This window comes from Meriones unguiculatus, chromosome 12 (assembly GCF_030254825.1).
Source record: "Meriones unguiculatus strain TT.TT164.6M chromosome 12, Bangor_MerUng_6.1, whole genome shotgun sequence".
In the NCBI taxonomy this organism is placed as follows: Eukaryota; Metazoa; Chordata; class Mammalia; order Rodentia; family Muridae; genus Meriones; species Meriones unguiculatus.
This window is the reverse complement of record NC_083360.1, coordinates 59,342,622-59,353,708: the sequence shown is the minus strand read 5'-3', so window position 1 is coordinate 59,353,708 and position 11,087 is coordinate 59,342,622. Positions and strand designations below refer to the sequence as shown.

Below are 11,087 nucleotides of genomic sequence, written 5' to 3'. Positions count from 1 at the left end.
ACTTGGAAAGGGGCACGGTGGAGATGAGGGAGGGAGGGAGGGAGGGACTGGGAGGGAATGAGGGATCGGGACATGGCTGGGATACAGAGTTAATAAAATGTAACTGATAAAAAAAAATAAAATAAAATTAAAAAAAATAATAATAAAATAAAAAAAAAGAAAAAGAGAACAGAAAGAATGCTATAGACAAAGACATAATATGACTCTGAGGAATTATTTTCTTGTGGACATAAAAAGACAGCTACACTTATGACCTCATAGGGACTAGACTAGTACACAGACCTGTGAAAGTATAAATGAGGCCAAATTCAAACATGAATGGAGCCATGTGGCATGTGGTCCCACCCTAAACCAAGAAGCTACTGGCAGTTGTTGGTTGGTGGATGAGGGAGAATTGTTTTTCTCTAAGAGTATAGCCTTGGTTCAGTCAACCACCCTTCAGTGGAAGGTCAACAATTTGGGGAGCACAAATTGTTCTTGATAGCTTAAAAAAATACAAATACAATTTGGGTAGTTACAAAAGAGTTATCAGAGTTGAGTAAAGGGGTGAATGTGATCACAAAACATTGTATGAAATCTTTGAAAAAATATTATAGTGATAATATAAAGACAAACATAGTTTAAATACAATTTGGTATACTGTATCAGATGATGAAACCATGCAAATATTTTGTTTCATTAAAAAGAAAGAAAATGAAGCTGGGTGGGCACCATGTAGCTCAGGGCAACCTGGCAAACTTCAGTGGACACAGAGAGTGGAGGATTTGCGAGGGGTTCTTACCTGAATGTTGCTGGTGCAGCAGGTCTGGTGAGGACTGGTTGAGTGGTGGCTGAGCAATGGAACTTGATGAAGAGAGGGGAAGGGGGGGAGCATACAGCTTGGGGCAGCTGGGATACCCCAGGGAATCTTCAGACAGAGGGTTGGGAGTGGAAGGGATCTAAGCCAATTTTCCTCATTCCTTAGGCATGGTAACTGCAAGTAAATGGTAGCCAGACTGATCAAGCCTCCTGGGGCAGGCCTAGCTGCCCTGAGCTGCAAGCTGCCTGTCCCTATATCCATGTGGCTACCACTCTGCCAGCCTTCACAATTCCTACTGCATCAGGAACATTCAGCCTAAGGCTGCCTAACATAGAGAGCTTCTACCCAGTAGGGTATTAAAAGAGATGCTAAGAGTAATAGTCAAACTTTGGAAATCTTCTGAAGGAAGGTGGAGATGGAAAGACCTGGAAGTGTCTGGAACTCCACAAGGAGAACAATAGAACCAAAAAATCTGGATTCAGGAGTGTTTTTTGAAACTGATACTCCAACCAAAGACCAGTCAAGGAGATAATCTGTACCCCTGCACAGAGGTAGCCTGTGGCAGCTCAGTCTCCAAATGGGCTCTCTTATAAGGGGAGCAGGGCCTGTCTCAGACATGAACTCAGTGGCTGGCTCTTCAATCACCTCTCCCTGAGTCGGGGGAGCGTGACCAAGACTATCCTGAGGAGACCTGATAACCTAGGGTCATATTGAAGGGGAGGAGGTCCTCCACTATCAGTGGACTGGGGAAGGGACATGGGAGGAGGTGAAGGATGGAGGATGGATTGGGAGGGACCAAAGTTGGGGCTACAATTTGGATACAAAGTGAATAAGTTGTAATAAAAATTATATAAAAATAAATTAGAAAAAATTATTAATACAAAAGAAAAGGCATTGTCTTTTGTATTTAAGTCATATCTATTTATCTATCTAATTATTTATTATAATTTATTCACTCTGTATCTCAGCTATACACGCCTTTGTCATCCTTTCCCAGTCCCACCCTCCCTCTGTATTCTCCTCCTGTGTCCCTCTTTCAATCCACTGGTAGGGGAGGTCTGCATCTAGGCCTTTTGGCTAAGATCAAGTGTAGTATCCATTCTTATCAGTTTAAAATCACTGCTTTTTAATTGAAAAATGTTTCTGAAAGGCGTTACCTTGCAGGATATCAAAGCAGATGCTGAGACTTATGGCCAACCTTTGAGTAGAATGCAGAGAATCTTATGAAAGAAGTGGGAAATAGTAAGCCCTGGAGAGAACAGGAGCTCCACAAGGAGAGCAACAGGACCAAAAAATCTGGGCACAGGGGTCTTTTCTGAGACTGATATTCCAACCAGGGACCATTCATGGAGATAACCTAGAATCACTCACAGATGTAGCCCATAGCAGTTCAGTGTCCAAGCAGGTTCCATAGCAATGGGAACAGGGACTGTCTCTGACAGGAAATGATTGGCCTGCTCTTTGATCATCTACCCCTGATGGGGGAGCAGCCTTACCAGGCCACAGGAAGACAATGCAGCCACTCCAGATGTGACCTGATATACTAGGATCAGAAGGAAAGAGAGGAAGGCCTCCCCTTAGCAGTGGACTTGGGGAGGGGCATGTATGGAGAAGGGGGAGAGTGGATGAGATTGGGAGGGGAAGAGGGAGTGAGATACAAGGGGAAACAAAGTGAGTAAACTGTAATTAAAAAAATAAAATAAAAATATTAATTAAAAAATAAAATAAAATATAGTGCATTACATATGTATATATGTGTGTATGATTTATGCATCTATGTTTTTTGTAAGGGAGCATTTTTGCCAAGGTGCACAAGTAAAGGTCAGATAATATCTAAATATTGATAGTACCTTTTGAGGCAGAATCTTTCTCTTGTTTGTGACTGAGCTACTGGCTCCAGGCTAGATAATCCTCAAGCTTCCTGGAGGTGCCAGTCTCAGTCCCTCATCTCATCCTTGGAGTGGTGGAATTATATATCTGTCCCAGAATATTTGCGATTTGCAGGCATTGTGAAGTTTCAAAATCAAATCAAATATTCAAGGCTTGAGTAACCTGCTGAACCGTCTTTGGGATTCTATGGTTTTCTTATCATATGGCAGAAATCTAGCTGAGTCAGTCAGTGTCTAGGACATCAAAGAAGAGGTCAAGTACTAAATTTATATAGTGTTACTTAGTAGCTTAAAAAAAAACCCAAAAACCTCTGTAGCTACATTTCTTTCAAAGTTGGTTCTTTAGTTTGTCTATCTGATCAAATAAATAATTTCCTTTTAAAGTAAATTAGAGTAAATGTTAAGATTAGCAACTATGAAGCTAGTGTTTTTCTTAGCAATTTTCTCTACAATGAAAGCGAAGACAAACCTTATGCTTTACGGAGGAAAAAAAAAACAAAACAGAATAATAACCAAACAACCTTCCTAGCAGTTATAACTTTGGGTGAAGTAAATCTATTTGCAAGCATTTTAAAATTTCTTATTTTAATATTTTGCTTCTATTATTATTTTTATAAATACTTTTATAAGTATTGCCCTTTTTTTTCTTTTTTTATTTGGAAACAATATATCAGGGCGAAATTTTGAACAATCAATCCTTTATTTACTAATCCCTAAGTTCCTTCAATATGTTGGTGCATTTCTAAACTATCAAGGACACTAGTGATTATCATTAGAAAGCACTATTATTTGCAGTGTTAGCTCTTGGCATATAAATACTTCATGTGAAAACCCTGTGAGCCATTCTTTAAATTATAAACATGGGTAACTCTTCTGATGGCTCAGCCATTTAGCCACTATTTATTTGTTTTCTTAGAAAGCCAATAAAAAGAACGTTTGAAATAAAGACAGCTCTTGGAAGCTTAATTCTATTTTAATTACCCAAGGACCTCAGAGGCTATGAAGTACCAACCCTTCTGTAGTTGGTAGCCTAGCAGCTTAAACTGCATTCCATAATGAATGGTACTCTGTGCAGTATTTGAATCTGTTGTTTAAATTAAAAAAAATCCATAGAAATAAATACCATAAACTTTAACACTTTAAACATTAAGTATTAAATTTGCTGCTGTAAAGTATAAATACAATACTGTATAATCATCTCTATCACCTAGTGCTTATTTCTGGTGAAATTGAGAGTGTGTTCCCGTTTAGAACATAATTGTTCTATACTCTTCTCAGCTTCTGACTCTCATCCTAAATTTGTTTTCTTTAAATTTGACTATTCTGTCTATTTTGTGTGAAGGAGTACATTTTCCAAGGTACACATGTGAAGGTCAGGATAATCTCATGTGTTGGTGGTCCTTTTAGTCCTTGTTAAGGCACAATCTATCTCTTGTTTGTGACTGAGCTTTCACTCCAGGCTAGATATTCCCCAAGCTTCCAGGTAATCATGGATAACAGTCTGCACTGTACTCCTCAGCCTCTGGCACTCACCCTTTACTTTCATTTTCTCTATTTGACTACTCTGTCTCTCTGAAAAAATCCTACATGGGTTCTTCAAATGCATGGAAGCCTGTTGTATTTTTTCTTTGGTGGTAAGATTATTTAGTTAAGCTTAATTATATAAAAATAAAGCTTTCCCCTTTAAGAAGCAAATAAAGCCTATATGGCTTCTTTATTGATAACGTTGTTAGATGTCTTCAAATTCATTCTTGTTTTAGTATATGTGTTACTACTTCATTCTTCTGATATTGCATCATATTGCTATCTACATAGGTGTACATTCACTTTATTTTTTCTCTCTTTTATATTAATTAGTTCAATTTACATCTTGGTCGACTGTAGGCCCTTTCCCGCTCTCCTTCCAGTTCTACCTTTCCTCCTCATCCCACCTCCCCTATTTCTTGGGAATAGGAGAGATGCCCCATCTACACACCCCAGCTAGTCTCATGATGACTGAGTTCCTTTTCTTCCCCTGTGACCTGTTAGAGAAGTCCCACCAAGAGTAAGTAATAAAAAAGTAGGCATCATAGTCCTTGTTGGAGATATCTCCCACTCCACTAACTAATGGCCCCACATGAAGCCTAAGCTACCATCAGCTACTTATATGTAAAGGACCTAGAGCCAATCCATGCATTGTCCTTGGCTGGTGCTTCAGACTCCATAGACCACTCTGGGTCCTGGTTAAATAGCTCTGTTGGTTTTTGAGCCATCTATTCATACCTGAAGGCCACCAGGTTGTTTCTACAAGTCAACTATGAATGAATACACTATCATTATGGCTGTGTATTTTTGTTGATGTCTTCTATACTCAATTCATTAAGAGACAGGCCAAAAGGTAGGGCTTCTGGATCATATTGTAATCTGATATATAATGTTTTGGAAATTATACTTTATAATTTTTTAGTCTTTTAGCCATTTCTGAGTCCTACAAGCAGCACATAAGATTCAATATCAACACCTATTCTCCACTTGCTCTCTATTTAATTTCCTTCTCTTCCTTTACCTCTTTTCTGCATCTTCTTCCAATTCTTCTCAGTGCCCTCTTTCCCTTAAGAGTTTTCACTCACATTTCCCATTTAGTAAAACTGAGCATATTTTCATGTTTGCTGACCACTGCAAGTAGTTAGTTTTTCTTGTCATTGTATTTTTTACTTGAGTGGCCTGTTTGTTTTGATTTTTATGGTGTGAAGCTTGATGTGTAGAAGTTTTTTATATATTCTGGCTATTGATCACCAGTTAGATATAAAATCGATAAACATTTCTACCCATTCTGTGGATTACTTTTTTTCTACTTTTTTGGATTACTTTATGCTTTGAAGGACAAAATGTGTGGGGGTGTTATTTTTTTTTCTTTTTGTGTCATTGCTTGTATTTTTCACATTATGTCTTAGAAACCACCAAATGCCATGTCAGGAAACTTAGCTTTGCTTCCAAAAAAGAGATATAGTATCACTCATAAGTTTAGACCTTTGATCTAGTTTACTATCATATATATAAATGGTGTTAAGTAAAGCCTAATGCAGGCTTTACAACTTGCATATCCTTTCATTTTTTATCTTAAACTACTGTCTTGGCAGTCTTGTGAAGCTTAGCTGATGTATAAAGAATAGAACATTAGTTTACTTAACTATTTCTTTAGTATCCATGTCTATCACTATGTGTATAACACAGAGTTTTGCCATTACAGATTGTTGTTGGGAGATATGTGCCTGCCCCGACCCATGGGACCTAGTTATTCGTGGGGGAGAAGGAGGTCAATCCTGAAAAAGATGGGCGAGAGAGAGAAAGGACACAAGCAGACGGTTGCCGGTCAAGTGTCAGCTTTATTGAGCTTTGGTATTTCTTTTAAAGCACGGCTCTGGCAGGGCGGGGGAGAGGGGCAAGAAAAGGGGAGTAGTAGTGGAAAAATACCAAGACCCTTGGTGGGGAGGTGGGAAGTTCCCAAGACTAAGAAGGTGGGTTAAAGAGTTACAAGGCCCAAAGATAATATCTGTGGTCACGGATGTGTCCCAAAGCAAACAGTTTTGGGAACAATGGGTGGTAAGAAACTATAGCCTGCTGCCCTCCAGTGCTTATCTGGCAGGCCAGGCTCTTAGGAAGGGTCCCAGGGCTTAGTTCCCAACATGTGCCTTTCTAGTTGATCTTCTTTTTCAAGAATGTTTTATTTGTGATCTTTTTATAATTCACAAACTTTTAAAAAATGTCTATATTTTTAAAAAGTCATTATTTCACTGTGGGGCTCCTGTCCTCTCCAGGTCTTCCTATCTCCCCCTTCTTTACATAAGATTCCCTGAACTCTGCCCAAAGTTTGGTTATGAGACTCAGCGTCTGCTTTGATATAGTGCTGGGTAGATATTTTCAGGGGCCCTCTGTGGTAGGCTCCCATCCTGCTTCCTGTTCTCTCCTAACTCCAATGTCCATCCCATTTGTGTTTCTGAGTAAGGATTGATCCTCCTACCCAGGGTCCTCCTTCTTTCTCAGCTTCTTTAGGTATGCAGATTTTAGTATGTTTATCCTATATTATATGTCTAATATCCACTTATAAGTGAGTATATACTGTGTGTGTATTTCTGCTTCTGGGATACTTCACTCAAGATGATCTTTTCAAGATTTGCCAACACATTTCATGATTTCCTTGTTTTTAATTGTTGGGTAGTATTCCATTGTGTGAATGTATCACAGTTTCTGTATCCATTCATCAGTTGATGGGCATCTGGGTTGTTTTCAGGTTCTAGCTATTACAAATAAAGCTGCTATGAACATGGTTGAGCAAATGTCCAAAATCTGGACACAGGTGTCTTTTATGAGACTGATACTCCAAACAAGGACCATTCCTGCATATAACCTAGAATCCCTGTTCAGATGTAGCCCATGGCAGCTCACTATCCAATTGGGTACCCTAGTAATGGGAACAGGGACTGTCTCTGATGTGAGCTCAGTGGCTGGCTCTTGATCACCTCCCCCTGAGTGGGGAGCAGTCTTGCCAGTTCACAGAGTAGGACAATGTAACCATTCCTAATCAGACCTGATAATCTAGGGTCAGATGTAAGAGGAGAGGACCTCCCCTATCAGTGGACTTGGACAGGGGCATGGGAGGAGATGAGGGAGGGAAGGTGGGATGGGCAGGGCATGAGGGAGGGGGCTACAGCTGGGATACAATTAATATATAGAAAATAAAATTTTAATATAAAAATGTTAGTATTTTAATGTTATCCTAAGGAACTTAGGAGTAGTTCTTACATATTCACAATATTAAAGTTTTACCTGCTGAACACGCTATGCCTTTTCATATATTTATACTAAAATATACGTTCCTTTTCACATTGTTGTATAGCTTAACTTTATAAGCCATTTATAACTGTTTAAATTAATCTTCAGTATGATATTTCACCTTGAATATTTTAAACGGAATTGCTTAGAAAGGAGACAATTTATCAAGTTTGAAAACTGAATTTCTTAGCTTTGGAAAATTGTACCCTATCATATTTTCTTAACATTGCATAGTTAGAAACATGCTTCACACTGTATCCACATCCCATGAGAATCCTGTTAATCACAGTGGCAGGGTCCTCAGTAGCATGACTTTCCCTCTAAATTGGTAGTTGACATCTGTAACTTAATAAAGTTAATAAACTCTACTCAGTACGATGGTGATCCTCATTTAAAAAATATTACCACATTCTGTCATTTGTATTCCAATAATTACCTTTCCTTCAGAGTATGGAAACATATCGAATAGTCAAGCTCATGGTATACAGTGGAATTTGCCAACAGATGAATTTCAATTTGAACTTAGTAAATGCTTTTATGGTTATTTTTCAATTTTGATACCCATAAAATAAATATTTAAAGTGAAAACAAAATAAAAATATCAAGCTTTCTAAAACTGAATCCACTTTGTTTCTATAAAGAAAGGACGAGTACTTTTTAGATTGGACATTAAGAAATGTGTACATTTTTGGTTTGAGATTTTTATAATTGGTATGGGACAGCAAATAATGTCACTGAAAGTTTTTAACCAAATTATAATGTAATTCCGTTTATTATCCTCATACCCAAAAGAATACTATGTAGCAAAGGAGCATTGTAGTGGTAGAAATTTCTTAAACAACTGAAGATTTACTTGCATAAAGTAATTTAGAAGTAATCATTTTATAACAAACATACATGATTTGGAACCCATAAAATCACAAATGATAGTAAGGATTATCGTATGATATGATTTCATTTCTTTGGTAGAACTTTTTTCAGAAGTGGAAAAATAATTTGAAATTAAGCTGATATTAATCTAGAAATACAAGCCCACTGCTTTTACTAAGCCAGAATGCTTTCTCTAAAACAAAATTTACAAATAATAAGAAACTGATTGAAGAAAATATATTGGATCTTTTTTTTTTTTTCAATGCAGTTTATTCAGGAACCTTGAACAATCATCTGACCCTGGGGAAAGCCAGCCCACAGCTTAAATAGCCTCTGGGTAGCCAACCCCAGGGTGCCATATGGGCAATGCAGATAGGTCCACATACATGGAAGCAAGCCAGATCCTCAGCCTTAGCCAAATGTGGAATTGTTCGTGACAGACAGCACTCACCATCGGGAAGGTGGAAGGTGGAAACCAGCTCCATCTTTAAGGCACAGCATTCCGCAGCTCTCTACAGTTCCCCCTTTTTGTTTTAGACGCATCAGGCAAGAGTAGAGGTCTGATCTCTGATATTAGAAATAAATTGGGACTTTGTACTGATGTTCATTTAGATGTCATCCACCCAAAGAGCATCAGACCCGACCAATACCTTTTTCTCAGAGGCGGGACCTGGGGCATCAACCCGCATGTAATCAGACATGCTCTTCTCTGGGTCCAAAGCGGCTGACCCTGAGTGCAGTGCTTAGCCTCGCATCCTGAGCATAACATTTTAGCTTTTTATGGTAGCCAACCATGCTTGGGGAGACTGTCCTGCTTCAATGGCTGTAAAGGCCTGAATGGTCATGGCTGCATTACGCTGTTGTGAGACTCTAATCTTGCATATATACCACAGGCAAACCAAGGAGACCAACACCAGAAGGCCTGCTAACGCTCCCATGCCAGCCCATTCCTTCAGATGATTCATGGCTGCAGCAATCCATGATGATAGTCCTGTGGCTAGTCCTGCGTCCACTCTGGTAGAATTTACTGTGACAATGGCTACTCTCAGCTGCTCCATCGTAGTATCGAATTCTCCAGTCCAATTACCTAAAATATAGCTCGACAATTGTTTAGACAGATTTGCAGCACAGGAAAAATTCTCATGTTATATGCTAGTGACTCAAAGTCCAGCATATTTTCATTGACAGCCAAGTTGAGCGATTAGCCATAGGGTATCAATTTGCTCCTGCACAAGGTCAATACTCTGATTGAACAACATCAAGCTTCCTTTTAGTTGACCATTAATTCCTTTTTGTACAACTAAGGCATGAGCTACATTGGCTAAATGATTATTCAGGGTCTGAGCAGTCTGCCCAGTATGACTCATGGCTAATGCCCCGGTGGAAGCTCCAACAGCCGCCAATGAGATGGCAGTAACAATGGTGGCTGTAGTTCCAAGATCCCTTTTCTGTCTGAAGAGAGTCATAGCGTGAGGGGCATCAACGGGCACAGGCACCCAGCAAAGCATGCGAGTAACCAAGGCATACCTAAATGTACTAGCATTCCAGCATTGGGCAAAAAAGCAAGTATCATTACCACAATTACTTGGCTCTATCTGGCTAATAATGAATAAAAATGGGGGATATAAACAAACAGGTGTGGGCTTATAGGAAATATTATGAGAAGCCTTAACCCCCTCGTTGGAACATCCTGCATCAGTTCTAGAACTAGCAGTGGTGGTGTCCGAGGTCTGAGTAGGTGAGTAGGTTCAAGAGACCATTGCCCCCAGGGGCGAGACGTGCTCCATGCCAATTGACTAACTCCATGTTTTCCTCCAATTTTGAAAGTCATTTAAGGTTCTTAAATTATTTTTTCCCTTTTTTTTAAAAATTTTTCATCAATTACACTTTATTCATTCTGCATCCCCCCATAAGCCCCTCCCTCCTCCCCTCCCAATCCCACCCTTCCTCCTCCCTCTGCTTGCATGCCACTCCCCAAGTCCACTGATAGGGGAGGTTCTCCTCTCCTTTCTGATCTTAGTCTATCAGTTCACATCAAAAGTGGCTGCATTGTCCTCTACTATGGCCTGGTAAGGCTGCTCCCCCCCAGGGGGAGGTGATCAAAGAGCAGGCCCATCAGATTATGTCAGAGGCAGTCCCTCTTCCCATTCCTATGTAACCCAATTGGACTCTGAACTGCCCTGGGCTACATCTATGCAGGGGTTCTGGGTTATCTCCATGAATAGTCCTTGGTTGGAGTATGAGTCTCTGGGAAGTTCCCTGTGTTCAAATTTCCTTGTTCTGTTGCTCTCCTTGTGGAGACCCTGTCCTCTCCAGCTCTTACTATTTCCCACTTCTTACCTAAAATTCCATTCACTCTGCCCAACAGTTGCCCATCAGGCTCAGCATCTGCTTTGATAGTCTGAAGGGTAGAGGCTTTCAAAGGCCCTCTGTGGTAGGTTCCTAGGTTCTTTCCTGTTTTCTTCTTCTTCTGATGTCCCTCCTCTTTGCCTTTCCAGATGGGGATTGGACATTTTTGTTAGGGTCCTCTCTCTCTTGCTTAGTTTCTTTAGATGCACAGGTTTTAGTGGGTTTGTCCTATGTTGTACGTCTCTATGAGTGAGTATATACCATGTGTGTCTTTTTGCTTCTGGGACAACTCACTCAGGATGATCCTTTCCAGATCCCACCATTTACCTGCAAATTTCATGATTTCCTTATTTTTCATTGCTGAGTAA

At 39.7% G+C, this 11,087-nt stretch overlaps 1 pseudogene; it reads left to right on the top strand.

Annotated features, from left to right (window-relative positions):
* The first annotated feature begins 1,856 nt into the window (after positions 1 to 1,856).
* LOC132646931 (U2 spliceosomal RNA) lies at positions 1,857 to 1,961 on the top strand (annotated as a pseudogene).
* The last annotated feature ends 9,126 nt before the right edge of the window (positions 1,962 to 11,087 follow it).